The 27,371-nt window shown below is 40.6% G+C and overlaps 1 protein-coding gene and 1 pseudogene across 4 annotated transcripts in view; one reads left to right on the plus strand and one right to left on the minus strand.

Moving 5' to 3' along the window:
• Positions 1–27,371, plus strand: part of PPP2R2B (protein phosphatase 2, regulatory subunit B, beta) — a 701,789-nt gene that overhangs the window by 379,819 nt on the left and 294,599 nt on the right. The gene's annotated exons all lie outside the window — the stretch shown is intronic.
• LOC102824680 lies at positions 12,726–13,297 on the minus strand (annotated as a pseudogene).

Below are 27,371 nucleotides of genomic sequence, written 5' to 3' on the forward strand. Positions count from 1 at the left end.
AAATGCCTTTTCTGCATCAATCGATATGATCATGTGGTTCTTCTCTTTTTTCTTATTTATATGGTGGATGATGTTGATTGTTTTTCTAATGTTGAACCATCCTTGCATCCCTTTTATGAAACCGACTTGGTCATGATGTATTATTTTTTTGATGTGCTATTGGATTCTGTTGGCTAAGATTTTGTTGAGGATTTTTGTGTCTATGTTCATGAGGGATATTGGTCTGTAACCCATAGAATTTTATTGGCTATAATGCCACTATGTGTCAGAACCGACTTAATGGCACTTAACAACAACAGCAGCAGCAGCATCAACATCAGTCTTTATTAAGGAGTTCTGGCGTGGCACTGTAGGATAAGCACTGGACTGGTAGGTCATTGGAACTTCAAGGATCGGTGGTTCAAGCCCACCATTTGTTCCTCAGAAATCCTATACAGAGTTGCTATGGGTTGGAACCAACTCAATTGCACTTAACAAAAACAATAATCTTTATGGATACTGTATGGTTTAAAATCAGGAAAGATTTGTGGCAGGGTTGTATCCTTTTTCCATATTTAATTGAACTTGTATGCTGAGTAAAAAAATTGAGATGTTGAAATATATGGAGAAGAATGTGTCATTGTTAACAACCTATGATGTGCAGATGACACAACCTTGTCTACTGAAATAGAAAAAGACTTTTGAAGCATTTAGTGTTGAAGATCAAAGACTACAGCTTTATGTATGGATTATATCTCAATTTAAAACAGAAATCCTTACATCTGTATCAATAAGCAACTTTAGGATAAATAGAGAAAAGATTGACGTTGTTGTCATGGATTTCATTTTACTTGTATACACAGTCAGCACCCATGGAAATAGCAGTCAAGCACTCGACATATTTGCTTGGGCAAATCTTCTTCAAAAGAGTTCTTAAAAGCAAAGATGTCACTGACCCAAGCTTTGGTATTTTCAATTGCTTCCTGTGCTTTCAAAAACTAAACAATGGATAAGAAAATCAAAGAAAACAAATTCATTTGAATCATGATGTTGGTAAAGAATATTGAATATACTATGGACTACTAGAAGAACAAATAAATTTGTCTTAAAGGAGCAAATGGCAAGAGGATGGAAATAAATCTAAAGCCGTTCTAGAGAAAAATGGGTAGCCAGGTGGAGGTATGGACAGAGTTTTCCAGCAGAAGGAGTGCTTTAGAATAGTACAGGGCTCCTTAGAGGCCAGGATGACAGCGTATTATCAGAAGGGACCCATCCCTGGAGAAGGACATCATACTGCCGTGCTTGGTAAAGTAGAGGATCAGTAAAAAGAGGAAGACCCTTAACAAGATAGATTGACAGAGTAGCTGCAATAATGGACTCTGAAATATAGCAATGACTTTAAGGATGGTACTGGACCAGGAAACCTTTTGTTCTACAAGTCGGACCTGATTCAGTGACACCTAACACAACAATCTTTATTGAAGCAGATTCCGAGGCCTTTTTTTCCATAGTGATGCTGGGTGGTTTTGAATCTTCAACCATTCGGATACTTTTGTTGTTAAGTGCCATTGAATTGGTTCCGACTTATAGGGTTACTGAGGAGTGGCTAGGGGTTTGAACTGCAAACTTTGCAATTAGCTCTCCAATGCTTATCCTACACCACCACACCAGGGACCTTATAGAACTAACTGGTTAGTAACAAAATCCAAACTTAATCCAGAGCTCCCGGGACTTAGTTCCCTGCACCAAACTATTGGGCATGCTGATCCAGTCTCTCAGTCCTTTAGGTTAAGTTGACCAAGTCCCCATCTCAAAGACCAGTGAATTAAGAAATCTTTCAGCAAATATTCATTGACTGCAATGTGCTCAAACCTAACAACTGTGAAGATTGTGTAAGACTGAGCAGTGTTTTGTTCTGTTGTGCATGGGTGCATGGGGTCGCTATGAGTTAGTGGGAGCTGACTCAATAATACCTAACAATGACAACAGTTTACTGAATAATTATTTATTGATGTGTCAGGAACTGTGCCAGGCTGTATCAGAGCAGCGATGGAGTTTTGAATCTAGTGGAGAAATCAAATTATTAGACAAGTTATTGCCATAAAGGAGTTCTGGTATGGCACTGTGGGCTAATGTGTCAGACTGCATGGTCATTTGAACTGCAAGATCAATGGTTCAAGCTCACCAGCTGCTCCTCGGTAACCCTATACAGGGTTGCTATGGATTGGAATCGACTCGACGGCACTTAACAACAACAACACAACAACAACAGATTGCCATAAAGTATGATGTATCTGGCAATAAGGGGAGAAAGTGACAAGAAGATGGAAACCAAATCTTAAAGTCATTCTAGAGAAAGAGACAGGGTAGCCAGGTGGAGGTGGGACAGTTTTTCAGGCATAAGGATTGCTTTAAGCAGTACAGATACAGGAACCCTAGAGACTAGCCTCCAGCAACTGCACAATTGTGGGGGTAAGGAGCGGGGTAGGAGGGACAGTGAAGTGAGAGGAAAGAAGACACCGAAGCTCTGAAGACATACAGACAGGGATTCCACTGTGCCTTTACCATTCATAAGCTGTATGACTTTGAGCTTGCTGAGTTTCCCATCTGTAATTTGTTAATGATTTCAAAACCAGTTACTGTCAAATCAACTTCAATTAATGGAGACCCCCTGAGGGTTAAGGTAAAATTGTGCTTTATTAGGTTCTCACAGCTGAGTTTTCAGAAATAAATCACCAGACTACTCTTCCAAGGTGTCTCTGGATAAACTTGAACTCCAAGTCTTATAGTTAGCAGTTAGTGAATTTTTCAACGATACCACCTGCATTTACAAAATTGTCAGGCTTGTGAATAACCAGTACAAGTACTCAACCCAGTACTGGCCTATGGTCCCTGTCCTGACCTAGTTTCATCATACAGGATTCCTGCTTTTTCCTCTCCCCATCCTAGTAAATCCCTGGTGATTCCCCACAAAATTAATTCTCACAAATTAATTCATTTACCTCTGCCCCCACGTGTACAATGTAAGTCTAAGCCACCATCATCCCTGACCTGGACTATTCACATAGCTCCCCCTGTCCCACTGTTGGCACTCTATACTTCAATCCCTTACCCCTTTTCCATTCTTTGTACCATAGCTGGTGGTTATATACCATGAAGTTGGTTCTGACTCATAGTGACCCTGTACAGGGTTTCTGAGGCTGTAAATCTTTACAGGAGCAGAAAGCCTCATCTTTCTCCCACAGAACCACTGGTAGTTTCAAACTGCTGACCTTGTGGTTCGCAGCCCGATTCGTAACCACTACGCTACCAGAGCTCCTTTGTACCATAGCTAGAGTGTTCTTTTAAAAAACAGACAACACATAGCTCATTCTTAAACTTTTAAAACCACTAGTAATATCCCATTGCTCTTGGAAATCTAAACTTCTTACTCTGACCCATAAAAACGAAACTTACTGTCATTGAGTTCATTTTGACTTCTGGTGATCTGTTTCCAAATAGAACCATGCTGCATAGGGTTTTCCATGACTGTGATCTTGAAAAGAAGATGGCCCGGTTAGTAACCAAGCTCTTCAACTGTTTGCTCTACCCAGGGACACTGTCCATTATATTTCCTCATCTCCAACTTCTTGTTCATAAGCCTTGGCCACACTTGCTCACTGCTTCACATTCTTCAGGCTCCAGGCTTCTCAGAGAGGGTCTTCTCCGACCACCATATCTATATAAGTCTACTCCTTTGAAACAATTAGCAGCATAATGCTCAGCTCACTACAGGCCTCCTCCTTAGTTTCTAACTCTGTTAAGGTGGTTGTTTTTCTGTTTTCGCATTCCCAATCTTTTTTTTTTTTTTTACCATTTGTCATTCATTGTGCATTTATTTGGACACTTCCTAGATTAAAGGTTGAGTTCTGTTGCTGACTTGATGCTCTATGAGACCCTGAATTAGTCAATCTGGAGCCCTACAGATAACAGCATAGTGTCTGGCACAGCACGGGTACTTTGTAAGGATTTACTTTCGTGGTGAAATGGAGAGTGGGCCCTCAATAGGACCTCTGGTAGCGTAGTGGTTACGAATTGGGCTGCGAACCTTAAGGTCAGCGGTTCGAAACTACCAGCTGCTCCGTGGGAGAAAGATAAGGCTTTCTACTCCCGTAAAGATTTACACCCTCGGAAACCCCTGTACAGGGTCGCTATGGGTCGGAACCGACTCGACAGCACTTAACAACAACAACAATTATTGGAAGCCTGGTGTGGCACTGTAGGATAACCGCTTGACTGCTAGCCACGAGGTCAGTGCTACACAAGAGCACTGTGAGTCGGAACTGACTCAACAGCACTTAACAGCAGCAACATTATTGTCCATCAATCCAAAATTGAAAGGCTGACAGCTAAGTAGAAGGCTTTCCACCAGACTGTTGAGGGGAAGGCCATTTCCTGACAGTGAATTCACCAGAGATACCTGCCCAAAGTCACTGATATTAGTTAGAATCACACAGTACAAATCCTCTGGGTGAGCCCTTGGTTAGTGTTGTGTTGATGTGGGGACCCAGGGCATTCATCACTGGAGATGTGGGTGGCTCAGACACACTTTTATGTTAGCACCTGGTATGTCTGCCTCGAGGATTTTACATTTACAAGGTAATAATAAAGCTGGTATTAGAAACCTGTGGATGGTCTGTCAGGTAGAGATAAATGTGGATTACAAACTCCAGCATGCAAGTGGGATTGACTGGGAGTGTTACTGGGTAATTGAAGGCCCCAGAGCAGCTGTCCCTGGAGGGACCTTGACCAGTCACTTCTATTTTATTTCAGAGAGGAAATAAAACTCTGCCTGATTGGACTTTTTCCCCCTTGACAGAAATGAGGAGTTGTCACAATGAATCATAAAGGCCAAGGCTGGCAAGTCGGGCAACACTTATCATAACTCTGACTTCCCCTCTCTGTCTGTACTCTTTAACTGGAAGTCAGGATCAAACTGCAGGACTCTTATGTTGCTGGATATATGGGGTCTCTTAGTCCTTCCTCTCCAGACAACCACTTACCTGTAGGGAGAGAATGCTGAGGGGGCACTTCTGTGTGTGTGTGCATCTAAGAGTCATCGTTGTCAGTTGGTAGCAGTTCAGTCTAGATTCATGATAACCCCATGCACAATGGAATCATTATGACCTATGGGGGTTTCATTGGTTTATTTTTGAGCGTAGATTGCTAGGCCTTTCTTCCTAATCTGTCTTACTCTGGAAACTCCATTGAGATGATTCAGTTACATAACAGCATGCAAGCCTCCACTGTCAGAAAGGTTGTGGCTGTGCAGAGGTGCATTGGCTAGGAATCAAACCTGCGTCTCCTACATGGAAGATTGGAATTCTAACACTAAGCCACCATGACCTTCACTATAAGAGTAGAGCCTTCCAGTACTGAGAAATACTGAAATCTGAGACATGGCCAAAATGCAGTGACAATTTCAGCAACTTGATTCTCTCCCACACTGCTGTCCAGTAGTGCTTTTTGTGGTGATTGAAATCTTATATATCTGTGCTGCCCAACATGGTAGCCACTGTACATGTGACTGTTGAGCACTTGACATGTTGTTCATGAAAATGAGGAACTGAATTTTCCATTTTGTTTCATTTAAATTTAATAGCTTCATGTCTTTACTAATTACCCCATTAGACAGGTAAGCCCTAAAATATTGTGATGTGGAGGGAAGATTAGCAAGAATGATGAGTAGGACACAGATATTGAAAGGGAATACTTAGGGGAATACTAGGAAGTTTTAACCAAATGGCTGGCGAGATCCTGTCACATGATGGTTAAACACACCCACTCTGATATGAGGTGGATCTGGGTTCAAATCCCTGCTCTACCAAGTCCCTACTGTGCAATCGTGGGCAATTTAATTTCTCCAAGGCTCACATTTCTTTATTATTGTGGGGGTAATGATAGAATCTGCTTCTTGGGCTGTTTTAATTATTGCATAAGATAATACTTGAAAGCATTTCATACTGCGCCTGGCACAGTTTATATCTTAGTAAATTTGGTGCATTATTGTCTTTTAATATGCAGTGTGACCATCTCGTATATCTAAACTCATATCTGAGCTGCAGTGCAGCTGAGAAAAGTGATGAGAGTAGGCAGAGAGGACAAAGAGAAGTGACCTCTTCTGGATGTAACTGAACTCATTGCTTACACAAAAGATGCTACCACACTCTTATAGGATAAACACTGGACTTCTAACCACAAGGTCAGAGGTTCAAACCCACCAGACACTGCTTGGAAACCCTATACAGGGTCACTATGATTCAGAACCGGCTCAACAACACTTAACAACAGCAACACCACCACACTCTTGTCAGCCATTAAGTAATATTATACCAGTATCTCATGGAATGGAAGTTCTTTGAAAATGCAATTCCTGGTACCATTTATGGTAGAATTATTGACTGCAAGAAGGAATCTTGAAGACCTTGATTCTCAAACTTTAATATACAAACTAATTACCTGGGATCTTGTTAAGATGCAGACTCTGATTCAGTGAGATTCTGGTGCGACCTGAGATTCCTCATTTCTGCCAGGCCCCCAGGTGAGTCCAGAACCAACATTTAAAGTGGCAAGATTACAGAGCACTGAGATACTAATATGTTTATTTATCAAATGGGGGACCCAGAACCCAGGAAAATGACTGGCCTAAGGGTATGTTGTTGTTAAGTGCCGTTGAGTCGCTTCCAACCCATAGCAACCCTGTATAGAGTTTCTGAGGAGCATCTGGTGAGCTTGAACCACCGACCTTGCAATTCAAACAGCTTTGCAGTCTGGCACATTAACCCACAGTGCCACACCAGGACTCCTAAGGTTATGTTGTTGTTGTTGTCATGTGCCGTGGAGTTGGTTCCGACATAACGACTCTGTACAGGGTTTCCGAGACTGTAAATCATTATGGTAGCAGAAAGCCTCATCTTTCTCCCATGAAACAGCTAGCAGTTGCGAACTGCTGACTGTAAGGTTATGTTGTTGTTGTTGTTAGGTGACATCGAGTCAGTACTGACTCATAGCGACCTTATGCACAACAAAACTAAACACTGCCCCATCCTGGGCCAGCCTCACTATTGTTGCCACGCTTGAGGCCATTAATGCAGCCACTTGGCCAATCCATCTCGCTGGGGGTCTTCCTCTTTTTCTCTGACCCTCCACCTTATCAAACATATCATTCTCCAGTGACTGGTCCCTCCTGATAATATGTCCAAAGTAAGAGAGACTAAGTTTGGCCATCCTGGCCTCCAAGGAGCACTCTGGCTGCACTTCTTCCAGCACAGATCTTTTGGTTCTTTTGGCAGTCCATGGCACTACAACACCAGAACTCAAAAGCATCAATTCTTCTACAGTCTTCCTTATTCACTGCCAGCTTTCACATGCATATGAGGTTATTGAAAAACACCATGACTTGCATCAGGCACACCTTAGTCCTCAAGCTGACATCTTTGCTCTTCAACACTTTAAAAAGGTCTTGTGCAGCCTAAGGTTATAGGACCATAGAAATAGGGGAAATAGAGCTGAGGTTAAAACAAATCTACTGCCTCTTCCAGTGTCTTGTGCACTTTTGCACTTCCCCAGGCAGCTGCAGTCTTTAGCATTTCATGACACTCAGCAGTTTGCAAAATGCCCTTCTGTCATGTACTCTGTTTTCCATTTGTCAGCTTTGAGGATAACAAAGAGTAGAGATTACGGTACTTGCCGACACTATTCCACTTAGTGACTACTGAGTAAGCTGGAGCTAAACTTCTCATGCCCTGGCACTTAAAACTCAGGATTCCTTCCTTTATACCCTAGCATTTCTGCCATTCCATGTTCCAACTTAGGGAAGCTTCGGGCTGGGTCTGATATTGGCCAACAACTTAAGTCTTTGTAGAGACTTAGGTGGCAATCTGCATTTAGAAAACAGAGGTGTAAGAAGAATCGCAAGCACAGCCTTGTAGAGCATTTATTATAAGCTGAGGAGTAGCAGTGTGCTTCAAGCCTATGCACAAGGTATTTCCTGAAGTCATTCGCTTTATTCCTTGTTGTTGGTTATGTGCCATGGAGTCGGTTCCTACTCATAAAGACCCTGTACAGGGTTTCGGAGGCTGTAAATCTTTATGGGAGCAGAAAGCCTCATCTTTCTCCCATGGAACAGCTGGTAGTTTCGAACTACTGACCTTGCGGTTCACAGCCTGATTCGTAACCACTACACTATCAGAGCTCCTTGGGGGCCTAGAATTAATGGCAGCTCCAAGTAGAAAATGTGGAAATGAAGCACCAAAACCACAGGAAACATAGTGTAAAGTGTTAACTGCACAGTCCCTTGAAACAACTTAGAAAAGGAAAGAGAAATTGAAACTTTCAAAGTCTCAGCCGAACTAATGACTGAGACTGACTCTGAGTGAACGTGGACACACATACACAGGCACGTACACACACATGCACATTTACCATGATTTTTATTTTTGATATATTTAGCTCACCAGCTCCTCCTTGGAAACCCTATACAGGGTTGCTATGGGTCGGAATCGACTCGACGGCATTTAACAACAACAACAACAAGGTATTTATAGTGTGACTAGGAGTCCTGGCATGGTGCTGTAGGACAAGCACTGGACTGCTAACCAGTTGGCTAGCAGTTCAAAGCCGCCAGCTACTGGAAACCCTATACATGGTCGCTTTGAATTGGAACTGACTCAATAGCACATAACAATAACAACAACAGTATAGTTTGTATACGTTGTTGTTGTTACATGTCATCAAGTTGGTTCTGATTTATAGGGCTTCCAAGAGAGCCTGGTGGGTTTGAACTCCCAACCTTGTCTTTAGCTAGAAATCAAGTGCTTATTCTACAGCACCATTCCATGGCTCATTAACATATATATCACCCTACTTTAGCCATCAGTTTGATGGTACATTCAGTTCATATGAAGTGCAGTCAAAATGCTCCTAAGAAGCTAGGATAGTGGGACTTCCTCTCATATATTTTAGACATGCTTTGAGGGACCAGTCCCTGGAGAAGGACATCATGCTTAATAAAGTAGAAGGTCCTCAACAAGATGGAATGACACAGTGGCTACAACAATGGGTACAAACAGCAACAATTGTGAGAATGGCAAAGGACCAGGCAGTGTTTCATTCTATTGTACCTGGGGTCCACTATTGAACTGGAATCAACTCTATGGGACCTAACCACGAAACTTCATGAATGTTGTGTCAAAATGAGAGAAATGCCAATCGCAAGCAACCCAGAGAAGTCTGGAGAGTTGGTCTTTTTGTCAACGTTATCAACTTGTAGTGGCCATGGTAGGGTCTGAGGGGTTTCTAGGTCTTTCCCATCAGATGACTTTGAGTCAAGAACTTAGGAATGTGAACTTATTGAGCTAGATGATAAATAAGTGAACTTGAGTCTTTCCATACAAGGTCTGGGTCACAGATGGAGTCCCAGTTTTGAGTCCCTTCCTGGGTGAACTGACAAAAATAGCCTTCCCCTTGTTCTTTGTCCCCTATGCATATGCTCAGTTTGTTGGGATATCTTGTGAGCGGGTGGATGTCATTTAAGTGAAATACCACTTTCCAATCAACCTAAGTTTCTCCTAAGGTGCAGGCATATCTGACTTACCATGTCCCATTGCTACCAATGAATTCTTTCAAAAGCCAGTACCAATACGAAAGTGATTCAGTTAATCAGAAACTGAGGTGTGGAAGATGATGCCAGTCTTCTGTCTTCCACCCACATATATATCTTCATGGACAACTGGGAGTGATGTATCAGCTATCTATATTTAAAACCATTGACTTTTGTTTCAATTAGAGAATGAAGAACGAAACCAGTCAAGATTCTCTTCCCTGCATTTACAAACATCATTCAAGGATCCTGTTTTATTGACTTTCTCCTAATTTGAGAGTAGGGGCAAATGTTCCTTGAGTCAGCATGCCATCATGGCTGGTCAAAGAAAAGAGTGCCTCTGTAGTCCCTGGAAAGGTTTGCAGATGACTTCATGCTTGAGGTCCCTGAATGATTTCCCAGTCCTTGACTTTCCATGTAATAAGAGCCATGGATATTTCTAAGCATAGTTTGACCTGCATTCTATTGATCTAAGCATTTGGCTAATCACTCTCTGCAATTAAATCCTTCTCCTTGCAATAAAGTTAATCTCTTCCCGGCACATAAAATCTGACCCCACAGCTTGAGGGAGGAGAATTGCTGTTGTTATGCTGCTGTCTTGGGACCCAACAGTTTTATTCTGAAAGCCAAAGCAACTCTTGTAGCCTGCGAAGCTGTGCACTTCACAAATTAAACTGTTAGCATGCCTTTAAAAAAAAAAAAAAAAAAAAATTGCATTCCAGAAGCACAGCCCCAACCCAGGCCTCCTGATTCCTACTCAGTTTCATTTCTTCTCATGAGCCTATCAGAATGAGAGCTACTGACCATTATCTTTCCTTCAAGCAACTTGCTTTGTTTGATTTCAAGGCCGTTAGTGCACATTTTGCAATTGCTCTGTTGGCCAGTTTTTGTTCCATTTTAAAGAGGCTAATGTTCAGCAACAACAACAGCTCTGTCAACAACAGCTCCGTCAGCAACAACACAGAATACTAGACCATGCTTGCTGAAACTGAAGGGGATTTAAACTATTTACTGATGAAGATCAAAGAGCACAGTCTTTGGTATGGATTGCATCTCAATGTAAAGAAAAGAAAAATCCTCATCACTGGACCAATAAACAGCATTCAACATTCTTATCAACAAAGAAAGATTGATGTCGTCAAGGACTTCATTCCTCTTGGAACAACTATCAACACTCATGGAAGCAGCAGTGAAGAAATCAAATGACGTATTGCATTAGGCAAATCTGCTGCACAAGATCTTTTTAAAGTGTTGAAGAGCAAAGATGTCAGCTTGAGGACTAAGGTGTGTCTGACCCAAGCCATGGTATTTTCAATAACCTCATATGGATGCGAAAGCTGGACAGTGATTAAGGAAGACCATAGAAGAATTGATGCTTTTGAGTTATGGTGTTGGAGGAGAATATTGAAAGTGCCATGGGCTGCCAAAAGAACCATTAGATCCAATTGGAAGAAGTGCAGCCAGCGTGTTCCTTGGAGGCCAAAGTGGCCATACTTCATCTCTCCTGCTTCGGACATAGTGTCAGGAGGGACCAGTAACTAGAGAAGGATATCATGTTTGGTAAGGTAGAGGGTCAGAGAAAAAGAGGAAGACCCCCAACGAGATGGATTGGCCAAGTAGCAGCATCGATGGGCTCAAGCGTGGCAATAGTACTGAGGTTGGTCCAAGATTGGGCAGTGTTTCGTTCTGCTGTGCATAAGGTTGCTTTTGGGTCGGTACCAACTTGATGGCCACTAACAACAACAACAACAATGTTCAATACCTAAATAATTAATTTCCGAAAGTCCACAGTGTCAGTCCTACATTCAGCTTAGACTTTGTGTGACTTCTCATAGCTTCTAAGCAGAGCCTGGTTTTGTCTTTTTAAACATTGGAAGATTCATTCTTTCATTCCTTTCACAGCTACGTATTGAGGCACAAGTTTCAGCTCTCAAGTGCTTATAGTTAGAGTGTAGCTGAGAAGATAATCAATTTAGAAGGCAACGGACCAGGAGAGGTGGGTGGAGACAGGGGCAATGGCAGGTGGCAGGACACTGTACGTGGTACATTTTGTATACAGGTGGATTTGGGTTAGAGCCCCCAGATCTGCTAATATTAGTAGTGACACCTGGAGTAAGTTGCTTATCTGCTGTCTCAGTGTCCTAATCTTAAAAAAAAAGAGCAAGGACAAAAGTATTTCATTGGGTTAGTATGAAGATAAAATAATTTATCTGAAATGCCTCTACCAGTGCCTGGCACTTAATGCTCAATAAATGCGCAGTGGACTGTGAGTCACAAGATCAGCCATTTGAGCTCACCAGCTGCTCTGTGCAAGAAAAATGAGGCTTTCTGCTGCCGCAAAAATGTACAGCCTCAGAAACCCTATACTTAGATACCTCATGTGGCGCTGTAGGATTTGCACTGGTCTTTGAACTACAAGAATGGTAGTTCAAACCCATCAAATGCTCCTTGAAAACCCTATGCAGCATCCATTATTAGTTGGAACTGACTTGCTGGCATTTAACAACACACAGGCAACACACCAGGAGTCCTGTTGTGGGGCTGTGAGTGAATGCGCTGGGCTGCAAAGTTGGTTTAAACTACAAGGTTGGTGGGTCAAGCTTACCTTGGAAGCCCTATACAGGGTGATTATGAGTCAAGACTGACTTGACAACACTTAATAACAACACTTAATAACACAACATAATTATCTTCTTATTTAGACTTCACAACAACTGTATGCTGTTGGTTCTATTATTTCCCTCTCTTTGCAGATGGGAAAACAGGCCTAAGAAGGCAAAATCATTTGCTGATGATATCATAATTTATAAGTGCTAGGCTTAAACCCAGCGATGCTTAACTCTGGAGTTCATAGTTCTTACCTTTACCCCAGGATGACTCAGTAAAGTTTTCTTTGTATTTTCTGGAGCTGGGTATGGACTCCTGGTATGGCATTGTAGGATAAGCACTAGACTGCGAACCACAAGGTTGGCAGTTCAAACCCACCAGCAGCTTCTTGGAAACCTTACATAGGGTAGCTATGAGTCAGAACAACTTGACTTGACAGCACTTAACCGCAGCAAGATATGCCATAGAGTTTTTTCTTTTTAAAATTGTGAATGATATCTCATTTAATCATTTTTGTTTCCAACGAAAACTCTGGGAATTCCAAATTCACATCCTTGCCCGTGAGCTTCTTATACACACCAGAAAAAGTTTCAACCTTGTGTTTCAACCTTCTTGTGCTGTGCTTTGTCCAAATGAACCTTTATAAGCCGGCTGCCATCCAGTTTTACTGGGATTCTCTTGCCCACAGTTTCACTTGGGAAGACCAGGTCTTCAAGGATTTCATCATGCCCAGCAGTCAGAGTGCTGGTCCTGGGTTACTTTTGATTATTTTGTACGGCTTTTTCGAGTCATTTTAGGCAAACTTCTCTTCTGAGCTGTAAAGACCACGTGCTTTCCACTGAACTTTTTCTCTAGTTCACACACTGGTCGGACTTGGACAGGAACAAAGATTATAATAGCTTTTTGACTGCCAACTTCAATTTCCTTAGCTGCAGTTCTATTCAGCTCTCGTAACTGAGCCTTTGGGTCCAAGTCCATCTCTAGCTCAAGAAGAGCCTGAGAAATACCAGACTCAGATTCATCCAGCTTTTCGCCATTGGGCTTCACGATCTTCGCGCTTGAAATGAACATGGCCGAACACCAGCGTAGGAAGAGTATGCCGTAGAGTTTTGATAAACATAATTTGCTGGATCTGCTTAGCTGGAGTGTAACATTTTCAAACATTCATTCCCTGTATTGTTTTCCTCTAGATAGCCAAAAAGTATTTCTCTTAACATAGAAAATTTTATTAAATGCCTAATTAAAACTGGTTACAGTCTCACTTATAACCGTTCTCAGTTCTGAATTTAAATTTAACGATGTACTGAAATATTAATGGCCTTTATCTTTAAAAGTGTCTCAGTTGTACTAAAGTTAACAAATGTGGCTGATTAATACCGAGTACTCTTACAAAACTCTCCCACACAGGCATTTGCTTGGGCTTGCATTGTTCTAATGGTTTTATAGAAAAACTTTGCATCACAAATTGCCTGGGGATTTGACCTGATAATAAATACTTTTCACAGGCTCTCCTGCAGGCTAAATAATAATAGTGCAAAGCATTTAAGGAATTGACAATATTAAGCATGGAGTAAGCATGTTTCTGAGGGAACAGTAGCATTTGGATCACATGAAGTGAAGAATTCGTAAGTTAAATTCACTCCTACTCTCCCTTCATACATATTCTTCATTCTATGGCATGATCATTCCTTTTGGCTCTGGTTTCAGTTCCTTGGGCATCTTATTAATGTTGATGGTGAGGACAGGAGGAAAATGTATCTGAAGATTAATTCTAATAGCCAGGTTGGACTTCTTCCAATTTCCAGAAGTCCTTTGGCTTAGAAACACTTGCATAAATGGTTATGGCTTCTAAGCCTTAGGGCATAACATGAAGGTTGGGTCTCTTTTTTTGTAAGTGTGTCCTTTGTGGAAACACTTTGATCTATCCCTGTCCCACCCCCACTGTCTAAACAGAGGCGAAAAAAATGATAACCAACTTTCTGATAAAACCCTGCTTATAGGAAATCCCATATCTTATCAGGCTAAATAACTTGGACCATATGTTGAGGTCCCAGAGCTTAGGATTTTTCAGAGCAAGTTCAAATATGACTATGCACATCACCTGGGGACATTGAAATTCTAAGCACAAATTCATTTTCACATAACTCATTATTCTCCTTTGGATTTGGTACTTAATGTGAAATTTGGCAACAGATGAAATGAGATAATGTTTCAGGAGCCTTTGCTAATTATTTTGTGTTCACAAATATACACAAATAGTGATAATTTGCACTCAAATGAAACTTCCAGAGCCAGGCAGTGCCCTCAGGTACTCATTTGCCACCCCCTGTTGAGTTCTTGGGTAGACTTTAATTATCCAACAAATTTGGGGTTAGCGATGCCAGATGTTGGCTACTGACCTAGACATTCCAAATGGAAAGATCTGATGCATTTCAGACAAGGGGAAGTGGGTTGGAGAGGTAGGACTCTGGACAGGAGAAAATGTGGTATAAAACAGAAGATCAAAGCTAGAAATCTTCGGTGAGTTCCTCAGAGCTAGATGTTACTGGTTAAGCTGAAGAACCATTGGTCATTTGTGAGGATCATACAGGAGGGTCCAGGGACCTGAAGAATCTCATAGTTGAGGACCCAGCTTTAGTCTGCTCACAGTAAAACAAAATTATCCAGATCCTTTGAATGACAGACACAAATGCAGCTGTTCCTTTCTCCCATTCCAGCATATTAAAGTGGGATCACTCAAAGTACTAAGTTACCCTAGAGTTCGAGTTTATCTACATATGAGTTGTGATTGCAATTACAGTTTTTATTGTTGCAATGTATTTATAATATTATGACAACAGTATCATAATAAAACTATTAAGTGTTGATTCTGTACAAGATACTGTGCTAAGAAGGAAAGGTATATCCATTTCATTTTCATAACAACCTTATGAAGTAGGTAATTATGATATTCCCATTTTGTGGATGAGTGAGTAAAGCTCTGGCTCATAACAGAACTGCCTGAGGTCCTGTAACTAATAAGAGACAGAAAGAGGCAGCCTGACTCCACAGCCTCTGCCTTCCCCCACCATGCTCTGGGCTGAACGAGATTTAGTAGTGGTGACTTTCTCATATCAGAGAATTCAGCTGTTTTATGGATTGAATTGTGTTCTCTAAATGATAGGTTGAAGTCTGAATTCCTGATATCTGTGAATATGACATGGTTCAGAAATGGAATCCTTTGAAGATGTTATTTGTTAGATTAGCATGAGGTCATACCAGATATACCAGAGTAGGGTGGGACCTGATCCCCTCTGAGTGGTATCTTATAAAAGAGAATAGACACAGAAGAAGGCTGTTTTTGCGATTAGAGGGGCCTATTGCAGGCCAAGGGTTGCCAGCAGTCACTAGAAGTGAGGGGAGAGTCATGGAACAGTTTCTCTTTCAGAGCCCTCAGAAGGAATCAACATGGTCAGTACCCTAATTTGGACTGGTATGGCACTGTGGGATAACACACTGGAACGCAAGGTCTGTTTGAACCACTACGGCAGTTCAAACTCACCAGCAGCTCCTTGGAAACCCTATCCAGGGTCACTGTGAGTCAGAACTGACTTGACTGCACTTAAAAACAACAAACCTCCAACATTGTAAAGCAGTGAATTTCTGCCCTTTAAAGTCTCCAAAGTTATAAAACAATGAATTTCTGCCCTTTATGGTGTTTTGTTGGAGTCCTGGTATGGCACTGTGGGCTAATGCACTGGTCTGCAAAGTCATTTGAACCAGAAGGTCGGCAGTTCAAGCTCACCTGTCTCTCCTTGGAAACCTTATACAGGGTCGCTATGGGTTGGAACCGACTCGACAGCACTTAACAACAATGACAACAACAACAGTGGTGTTTTGTTATAGCAGTCCTAGCAAACTAAGATACCGATACCACCCTGCTCCAGTGTCTGCTCACAGGGTACCAAGTGTCATTAACAATCCCTCCAACCACAACTGACTGGTTGCCTTCCTTACAGTCTTTCTCTACAGTACAATCAATAGGCTGACTTGAGAGCTTAACTGTGACCTCATGCAAAACAACAACAGCAAAATGTTACCTGAGCCTATCACGTTTCTCCTCTTGGGAATTTAGGTAGAACAGTGCCCCTGGTGGTGGTGGTGGTTATGTGTCAAGGAGTAGGTTCCAACTCACAGTAACCCTGTATAGGGAGGTTTTTTGAGGCTGTAAACTTTACAGGAGCAGAAAGCCTCATTGGAATTGCTGGTATTTTTGATCTTCTGACTATAAGATTAGCAGCCTGACTCATACCCACTACACTACTACATACACTGCTGTTGTTGTTATGTGCCGTGGAGTCGGTTCCGACTCATAGCGACCCTGAACAGGGTTTCCGAGGCTGTAAATCTTTACGGTATCATAAAGCCTCATCTTTCTCTCACGGAGCAGCTGACCTTGCGGTTCGCAGCCTGATTCGTAACCACCATGCTACCAGAGCTCCTTTTACATACACTACTAGGACAGGGTATTTAGCTCTGAGTGATGAAAATGAAAACGTAAAATCACATTGGGCTGTGAAATACTGAAGCAACAGTGAATATGAGTAAGCCAAGAAATTCATTTGCTAGAGAAAGCATTAGATGGCAGAAATATAATAAAGTAGAAGAGCTGTGAGAAAGAAAAAAGTAGCCAATAACTAGAAATGCCCCCAACCTAGAAGGTTTTCTGGTTCCAGTCTACAGGACTGCTTAGCATATACAGCTGTGTAAATGTGGTGAGCTGACTTCCCTATATTACTTGATAGAATGCCTGGTGCATAGTGGGTGCTTAAGAAAGTCAAAAGCATTACTACTTTATTATTCTATTTAATATGATTTGCCTTCTGCTTAGAAGGTCTAAAACATCCTCTCATTACAGCTTGCCAAGATGCATACAGCTAAGGATATGAAAAGCCGCATTTTTCTTTCATTATCGAATTGGATTCCTTAATTGTTATAATAATTCAAATCTCAGCATATGGTTATCATAGTTTTCTTTCGGATCGATTCCACACGCACTAATGAACTATCATGGCGAGCTATGGGGAGCTATTCCCATAATCTGTTTCCTTCCAATCCCTCTTTAGATGTTAATGAGCAGTACCATGGAGATACCAGCCATTAGTATACATGGACTGGTATAAATCATGAACTATGGATCATTGAGCATCTTTGTTGTAAAACAAATGGCCTGTGGTCAGTTTATCATACAAAGAAACAACTTCAGGGCCTCCTGGCTTTATTCATAACCCTTAAATCTGGTTGTAGATTTGTAAACAGAACATCTGTTAAAATATACAGAAATTACAGTCATTAGCAGAAAGCTATCTAGCTTTGGCAAATTTTTCAAAAAGCTTTTGATAGTAATCTCTATCCGTGATTCATGCTTCACTCCCACTCAATCTCTTTTGTCCCCCTCTGTTCCTTTGGTTCACAGTACTTTTAACCCAAGACTGAAGAGTGGACATGTGTTGTCCCAGGCTTGGTAGCCCCCTGCGATTCTGCTACACTGCAGTACAGCCCCACTTCTTTCAAAACATACTTTGGGTGCGCAGTATGCACAGTGTCAAGCAACCAGCAACTGAGAAAAAAGTAACTGGTTTCGCATTTCTTTAACTGACCCTAAATTCTTACTGTATTGGCATTTAACTAAAAGGGAACAGAGCTCCCTACCCCCAATTCCTCTTTTATGTCTACCACTCCAACCAAACTAATCTTTCTTCTCTTCTTTATTTCTTACTCAAATTTTGAATGTACTCATATTTAAGTTAACCCAGTGCAATTAACCTCTAAGACAAAGGCTAGGAAGAATATGATTATTGTCCGGAACAAGATTTGGCATAAGAATATAATTGTTAGAAATGAAGAAAGAATTGGGGGAGTAGACAAATTTGCTTTGTCTTCCCTGAAACCAGCTGATATTCCCTTTAAAACCCCAAACCAAACCCACTACCAAGTTGATTCCAACTCATAACCTCCCTATAGGACAGATTAGACCTACTCCAATGGGTTTAGGAGTCTGTCAGTGTTTACTAGAGCAGACAGCCTCATCTTTCTCCCACAGAATGGCTGGCGAGTATGAACTACTAACTTTGCAGTCCCCAGATTTACCCACTGGGCCATCAAGACTCCTTGGGTATTATTCTCTCTACAAATTGAAAAATCACCTCTGAGTTTTCAGTATCCATCACCTGTTCTTGTAGAAGGTTTTAAAGAGTCTCAGAGAAAGTCACTGTTTCTTTCTAAATGGAAAAAGAGGGCATAGCAATAAAACGACAAAGACAGTTAACTCTAGGGTCAGACAGATAGGGACCTAAATCCCAGTACTGCTGTTTACTAGCCTTGTTGTTGGTAAGTGTTGTTGAGTCAGTTTAACAACCCTGTGTAAGCTTTCTGAGCAGTGGCTGGTGAGTTTGAACTGCCAACCTTAATGTTCAAACCGACCTTGAAATTGAGTTCTTATCCTATGATGTCAGACCAGGACTCCATTAGCTTTGTACCTGGAGAAAATTACTGAACTTCTTTTTCTTTATTGGTAGTTTTGATAGGTCTTCTTTGTCCTTTTAAAATATATTTGGTATTTTTAATTGTAGCAGTGTATATACAACAAAACATCTGCCACTTCAATCATTCCCATATATACAATCTGATCTATAACAACTCTCCCATGTTGCACAACCATCACCATCATCCATTTCTAAATCTTTTTTTACCTCTCGCCTTTTTTTTTTTTTCCTATTTCCTCTCCTTTTTTTTTTCGTTTCCAGGGAAGTTCCCAATGGTTTGTCCTAATAAGAAAATAAATATACATTGTTTCCCTTCCATTGTTTTAAAAAAAGACATTTTTTTTTTCCTGCCTCCCCACTTCCTTTTCCTTTTAACTGCCTTCCCTGGTACCCAAGTTAGTATGTGTCTATACTCTACCCTGTGATAAATTCTCCCTTCCCTTCCACCCCTGGTAATCATCCTAGAATATTTATTATAGAATGAAAACTTTTCTTGATATTTTATAGCAGTGATCTCATACAATAACTGTCCCTTTGTAACTGACTAATTTCAGTCAACATACTGTCCTCCGGTTTCTTCCATGTTACGCATTGTTTTGCAGATTCATCATTATTTTTCTGTGTTGGGTAATATTCTGTTGTTGTTTTGACTTGCATCTCTCTAATGGCTAATGATCGTGATCATTTCTTCATATGCTTGTTGGCCACCTGAATGTCTTCTTGGGTAAAGTGCCTGTTCATGTTCTAGTCCTATTTTTTAATTGGATTATTTATCCTCTCCATAATGAGTTGTTAAAGTGTTCTATAAATTTTAAACAGTAACCCCTTGTCTGATGTGTCATGGCTAATTTTTTTTTCTCAATCTGTGAGCTTTCTATTTACTGTTTTATGAAATCTTTTGATGCACACAAGCATCTAATTTTTAGGAGGGCCTAGTCATCTCCTTTGTCTGCTGCTGTTCGTGTGTTTTCAGTTTGATAGTATATTTATGTCCTCTATCAGAGCCCTTAAGTTTGTCCCTATTTTCTCATTGATGATCTTTATAGTTCTAGGTTTTACATTTAAGTCTTTAATCCATGATGAGGTAGTTTTTATAACTGGTGTGAGCTATAGGTCTTGTTTCATTCTTCTGAAAATGGATTATCAGTTTGGCCAGCACTGTATTTTGAAGAGACTTCTCTTCTCCATTTAGTGTGTTTTAGTTCTCTGTCAAAGATCAACAAACTACATGTGGATGGATTTATTTCTGAGTTCTCAGTTCTGTTCCATTGACCATATGTGCTTTGTTGTACCAGTACCAGGCTATTGTGATAACTGTGGCTGTGTAGTAGGTATTGAGACTGGGACGTGAAAGACCTCCTAGCTCATTCTTTTTCAGTAATGCTTTGCTATTGTGGGGTCTCTTTCTTTTCCATATAATGTTGGTTATTCGTTTTTCCATCTCTTTAAAGAAAGATGTTGTAACTTGAATTGGAATTGCTGTTGTGTGCCATCGAGTTCCTTCTGACTCATGGAGACTGTGTGTACAAAAGAATGAACACTGTCTGGTCATGCTCCATCCTCACAACTGTTACGCTTGAGTCCATTGCTGCTATCAGTAACACCAATACATCACATTGGGGTCTTCCTCCTTTTCGATGACCCTCCACAAGCATGATGTCCTCCTCCAAGGACTGCTCCCTCCTGATAACATACAGGCCTAAAGTATTAGAGAAGAAGTCTTGTCATCCTCTCTTCTAAGGAGCATTGTGACTGTACTTTTTCCAACACAGATTTGTTTTTCTTTTGGCAGTCCATGGTAATTTCAATATTCTTTTCCAACACAATAAATTAATGCATATGTTTTTCTATGATCTTCATTATTTATTGTCCAACTTTCACATGCATGTGAGGTTATTGAAAATACCATGGCTTGGGTCAGGTGCACCTTAGTCTTTGCTCTTCAACACTTTAAAGAGATTTTATGCAGCAGATTGCCTAATGTAATATGTCATTTTATTTTCTGACTACTGCTTTCATGAGCAGTAGTTGATCCTAGCAAAATGAAGTCTCTGACAATTTCAATCTTTTCCCCTTTTGCCATGATGTCATTTGTTTTCCTTACAATGAGGTGCAATCCATACTGAAGGCTGTAATCTTTGATCCCCACCTGTAAATATTTTGTTCTCTTCACTTCTAGAAAGCAAGGTTGTATCATCTGTATATAGCATATTGTTAATGAGTCTTCCTACAATCCTTTTAACATGTTGTTCTTTATATAATTCAGTTTTTCAGATTATTTGCTCAACACACAGATTGAATAAGTATGGTGAAAGGATATAACCCTGGTGTACATCTTTCCTGACTTTAAACCGTTGAGTATCCCCTTGTTCTGTACCAATGACTGCCTTTTTATCTATTTACAGGTCCCTCACAAATGCAATTAAGTGTTCTAGAATACCCATTCTTTACAGTTTTATCCACAGCTTGTTAAAAAGTCTTTTCATAGTGAATAAAGCACACATAAACATCTTTCTGATATTCTCTGTTTTCGGTCAAGATCCATCTGATGTCAGCATGATATTGTTAAGTCCACATCCTCTTCTGAATCGAACTTGGATTTCGACAGTTCTCTGTCGCTGTACTATTGCATCCATTTTTGAAATATCTTCTGTAAAATTTTGCTTACATGTGATATTAATGATATTGTGTGATGATTTCCACATTTTGTTGGCTCAGCTCTCTTTAAAATGGGCACAAATATGGAGCTCTTCCAATTGGTTAACTAGGTAGCTGTCTTCCAAATTTCTTGACATAGATGAGTGAGTACCTCCAGTACTGAATAAAATTGTTGAAAGATTTCAATTTGTATTGGGTGAAATTCTTGAGCCTTGTTTTTCACCAGTGTCTTCAGTGCTAGTCTGTTCTTGGTCATATGCTACCTCTTGAAATGGCTGGACATTGACCATTGCTTTTTAGTATAATCACTCTGTGTATACCATCCATCTTCTTTTGATACTTTCTGCAGCATTTGTTTTTACAGTATGGCAAGTTGAGAACTGTAGTTTTCTAACACCAGGTCTCTGCACATTTCATTATAATACTTTACTTTATCTTCTTGAGCTGCCTTTTGAAATTTTCTGTTCAGCTCTTTGACTTCCTCAGCTCTTCAATTCACTTTAGCACCTCTGCATTGGAGAGCAAATTTTGGAGTCTCTTCTGACATCCATTTTGGTCTTTTTTGTCTTTTAAAGGACCTTTTAATTTCTTCCTGGATGATGATTTGGATATCATCCCACAGTTCTTCTGGTCTTCTGTCATTATGTAATGCATCAAATCTGTTCTTGAGATGGTCACTAAATTTGGGTGTGATATGTTCAAAGTCCTATTTTGGCTTTCACAGACTTGTTTTCATTTTCTTCAGCGTCAGCTTGAACTTGTATATGAACAATTGATGGTATGTTCCACAGTCACCTCCTGTCCGTATTTTGGCTGATGATACTGAGATTGTCCACCATCTCTTCCCATAGATATAGTTAATATGACTCACCCAAGCAAATAATCTAGCTATGTGCCAGAATTTAAGTACTGGGTAAATATTAGTTGCTGCTGCTGCTATTTTGAATTGTTTTTGTTCTCAGCGTCAGCACATGGTTAAGTAATCTTAGTTGTTGATTCTAACATCAGGAGAACTTTATTTTATAAGGCTCAAGTAACTTAATTATAGCATCCATTTGTCAGGAATATTTTCCAAGCACCTGCTGTAGGCTCAGTTCTCTGCTGTGTGCTATGTGTTGTGTGATATTTATTCTCTGGTCTATCCCAAGCAGTAGGGACTCCTAGGTACCAAACATTGTAGAATGTGTTACAGAGAAGATTCAAACCAAATACTGGAGGAAGTTGGTCTGTAAGAAAATTCAATCACCAAAGATGAGGACTCCATCAAAGATGAGGCAGGGTTACAGGAGTTTTGATACATCTCTCCAGTGACATGTTAGGAGAAAGAGGGAAAATCTCACTGGAAATGAAAATTAGAAGTAAAATGAGTCACTAGAGTGGAAAAAAAGTTGAGATAAAGTAGGCATGGAAAGGACCAGTTTGCTTTCTGGGAAAATAAAAAAGGATCAGAGCGTAAAAGCCAATTGGAGGATCAGAATTAAACTCACCCAGCCCCTTAAGAAACTGGGGGATAAAAATGGAAAGCTCCTGAGAAAGAGACTAAAAATAAGACAAATGCCTGTCTAGGATGGAGTAGTTATAGGAAAGGTGAAGCTAAAAGAAGATTGATGGTGTGTTTGTCTATTTCCCACCCTGCACCTGAGCCAAGTTCCAGTTTCTGTCCATATTCACAGCAATCACAAGCACTTGTGGCTACACAGCCCCCTGCCAGCTTCTGAACTAAGCCAGGCATCGCTCTAGGCAGCAGTCTTCTAAGCTTGCGAAAGGAAAATTGCATATGTGCACTGGAGTCCTCAGTCCCAATTAAAGTGTCAGGCTCTGAAACAAACAAATCCAGATAACAAAGAAGGGGATAATGTTTTAAAATTAGGTTCTCAGGAGTCTCCCATTAATTTGGAGCTTAGACGACAGTTATTGCATGTTCAGTAAATACCCTTTGATGACAGTAACGTGCTTCACTGCTGGTAGCCGGATATGCCCAATAGATAGGTGTCTTTAAGCATGATGTTGCAAACGTATCTTGTAATATCATACTCAGCACGGACACAGCGCCTTTCAACTTTGCAACTCTCGTGAACATTAATCCCTCCAGAGGCCATCAAGATGGGTATCATGGTCCTCCTGTTAAAGATATAGAAACAAAGCAAGAGAGCCAGCTTTAGAAATGAAGATGGCTAGCTAAGTATACACAGACCCACTGTATCGTGCTCAGCACACATAAGCCCACGGCATAGTTGAATTAACTGTGTAAATACCCAGAGTATGTTAGTGGGAGAGCTTGTGGAAGTGAAAAATCTAGCTTGTGGAAGTGAAAAATCTATGGTATAGCATATTGTAAAGACAATGATTTGCTTTCTACAATGATACGAATCTGTAGATGTTCTATCTTCAGGTTATTCAGGTTCTTGAGTGCTAAAACATGATTGTATTCAAACTACAATAGGAAGTACATGGAGTCCTTCATTGTCTTGATTGCATTGGAGCAATGCCTGTAAGCAATGCCTTATGGATACACTGTGGTGGACCCCCTCCATGCTGTGAGAGCAAAGCAAGGCTGTTGAGAGCTAACAATGTGTTATCTTTGCAAATTTTCAGAAATATTTAACAGATTTCCTACTACCACATTGATAGGTGGAGTTCCTGTGGAATGGGGACATGGACTAGCGAGTTAAGCTGATTCTTTCCAGTGCCACTGGTGCTATATCGCATCACTGTTTGTATGACCAAAAGATCAGAGTTATTGTTGTTAAAGTACCATTGAGTTGGTACCCACCCAAAGCGATCCTGTAGAGGGCTCCCAAGAAGCAGCTGGTGGGTTTGAACTGCCTACTTGCAGTTCAAACTGACCTTGCAGTCTACCACGTTGTCCTGCAGCACCGCTCCAAGATCAAAGTGTTGTTGTTGTTAAGTGCCGTCAAGTCGGTTCCAACCCATAGCGACACTGTATAGGGTTTTCAAGGAGCAGCTGGTGAGCTTGAACTGCCAACTTTGCAGTTCAAACGGCTTTGCAGTCTGGCACGTTAACCCACAGTGCTACACCAGATCAAAGTAGACTTTAGCAGTAATCACCAGGAATCAATGTTCTACATAAAAACTTGAGCTTCTAGGCCAGATTTAGAAGTTACAAAATAAAGGAATCCTTTTGGCAGTGATAGCTAGAGGTAAAGGCTCCTAAATTTGGCTTGACTAGTTTCATTATCTATCTTGGGCTTTGTCCATTCATTCAGTAAATCTGTATTGAGCATTTGTTATGAATCAGGTCCTGTGTAGGCATTTGTTAGAAAACAAGTGCATTCAGTGGCTTATTATTATTACCTTGATTTCAGGGATCTTGTCTTATTTGCCTGTATTTTCCTCAAAAGCACTTGGCACAATGCATAACACATGTTGAATACTCCATGAATATACATTAAAATATACTCATAGCTGGAGTCCTGGTGTGACACTGTAGAATAAGCACTGGACTGCTAACCACAAGGTTGGTGGTTCAAACCTACCAGCCACTTATTGGAAACCCTATACATAGTCACTATGAGTTGGCACTTAACAATAGTTAACAACTCTGAGCTACCAGAGCAGTCAGATGCCAGGAAAGTGGTATCCTACCTCATAATCCCCTAAACCTACCCCAAAGTAACAATTGCGTAGGTCATAGTGAGCCAAGGTGCTCTCTCTCTCTGTTATGGTGACTTGTCTGCAGCACAGATGTGTGCATATTTGGAAGCATAGGAGCAGGTCACATCATCTCACATCTGGAGTTATCATGAAAATGCCCTTTGTTTGGTTTTTGATTCCCTAATTTAATAATAAGATGATGTTCTTGCATTTCTGAAACCCTCCTCCTCAGAGTATTACAAAACTGATCTTATATGAGTGTTGCCATCCATGGAGGTACTATCGTTATTGTCAACAGCAAAAACAATGGAATGAATGGCTACATTGGGAGAGATGAACAGAGATTGGTATTAGGCAGGAACTGGACAGCTGAGGAAATCATGAAATGCAAAGTGGCAAAAAAGTAGAGATAGGCTAGCCAGTTCCAGAATACTTGTTCTTCACAATGTTGTCCATTGCTTGTTATGATCCACACAATCGAAAGCCTTTGTGTAGTCAATAAAGCACAGGTAAACACCTTTCTGGTATTCTCTGCTTTCAGCCAAGATCCATCTGATGTCAGCAATGATATCCCTCATTCCACGTCCTCTTCTGAATCTGGCTTGGACTTTGGGAAGTACTCTGTCATTGTTTGGTTGCAGCAGTTTTTGTGTTATCGTTAGCAAAACTTTACTTGCATTAGAATATCATTGATAGTGTCCAATGATTTGCTTTTTCTGTTGGCTCACCTCTCTTTGGAATGGGCACAAATATGGATCTCTTCCAGTTAGTTGGCCAGGTAGTTATTTTCCAAGTTTCTTGGCATAGATGAATGAGTGCCTCCAGTGTCGCATCATTTTGTTGAAATATTTAAATTTGTATTCCATCAATTTCTGGTGCCTTGTTCTTTACCAATTCCTTCAATGCACCTTGGACTTTTTCCTTCAGGATCATTGCTCTTGATCATATGCTAACTCTTGAAATGGTTGAACATCGAACATTTCTTTTTGGTACAGTGACTCTGTGTATTCCTTCCATCATCTTTTAGTGCTTTCTGCATCATTCAATATTTTGCCCATCGAATTCTTCAATACTGCAAGTCGAGGGTTGAATTTTTAATTCAGTTCCCTCAGCTTGAGAAATGCTGAGTGTGTTCTTTCCTTTTGGTTTTCTAACTCTAGGTCTTTGCACATTTTGTTATAATATTTGACTTTGTCTTCTTAAGCTGACCTTTGAAATTTTCTGTTTAGCTCTTATACCTCCTCACTTTTTCCATTTGCTTTAACGTCTCTGCTCTGGAGTGCAAATTTCAGAGTCTCTTCTGACATCCATTTTTATCTTTCCTTTTTTCTTATGTTCTTAATGACCTTTTGCTTTATTCCTCTATGATGTTCTTGATGTCATCCCACAACTCTTCTTGGTCTTTGGTCTTTAGTGTATAATACATCAAATCTGTTCTTTGATGATCTCTCAATTCAGGTGGGATATATTCAAGGTCATATTTTGGCTCTCGTGGACTTGTTTTAATTTTCTTCAGCTTCAGCCTGAATTTGCTTATGAGTAATTGATGGTCTGTTCCACAGTCTGCCCCTGGCCTTGTTTTGGCTGATGATATGGAGCTTTCCCACCATCTCTTTCTAACAGATGTAAATTTGATTTTTGTGTATTCCATCTGGTGTGGTCTATGTGTGTAGTTGTCTTTTATGTTGTTCGAAAAACGTATTTTCAGTAAAGATCTTGCAAAATTTTACCATGCCATGCGATCTCCAGCATCTTTAAAGTGTTGAAGAGCAAAGATGTCAGTTTTAGGACTAAGGCATGCCTGACCAAAGCCATGGTATTTTCAATAACCTCATATGCATGCTAAAGTTGGACAGTGAATAAAGAAGACCAGAGAAGAATTGATGCATTTGAACTATGATGTTGGAGGAGAATATTGAAAGTACCATGGACTGCCAAGAGAACAAACAGGTCTGTGTTGGAAGAAGTATAGCCAGAGTGCTCCTTGGAAGCTAGGACGGCCAGACATTGTCTCTCATACTTTGGAAATGTTATCAATTAGGGACCAGTCCCTGGAGAAGGATAATATGTTTGGTAAAGTGGACGGTAGGAGACCAAGGAAGACGCTGACCTAGGTGGATTTGCACAGTAACAGCAGTAGTGGGCTCAGTTGTAGCAAAAATTGTGACTATGACGCAGGGTGGCCAGTTTTCAGTTGTGTTGTACATAGGGTCTCTATGAGTCAGTAACAACTTGATGGCACCTAAGAACAACAACAGGCTAACCTGCATGTATGTATGTGTGCATCCAGTTGATTGTGTGCATAAATAAAAATAACATTCACTAACAATGATGGAGCAGCATTTACT

This window comes from Chrysochloris asiatica, unplaced genomic scaffold (assembly GCF_000296735.1).
Source record: "Chrysochloris asiatica unplaced genomic scaffold, ChrAsi1.0 scaffold00280, whole genome shotgun sequence".
NCBI classification, from domain to species: domain Eukaryota; kingdom Metazoa; phylum Chordata; class Mammalia; order Afrosoricida; family Chrysochloridae; genus Chrysochloris; species Chrysochloris asiatica.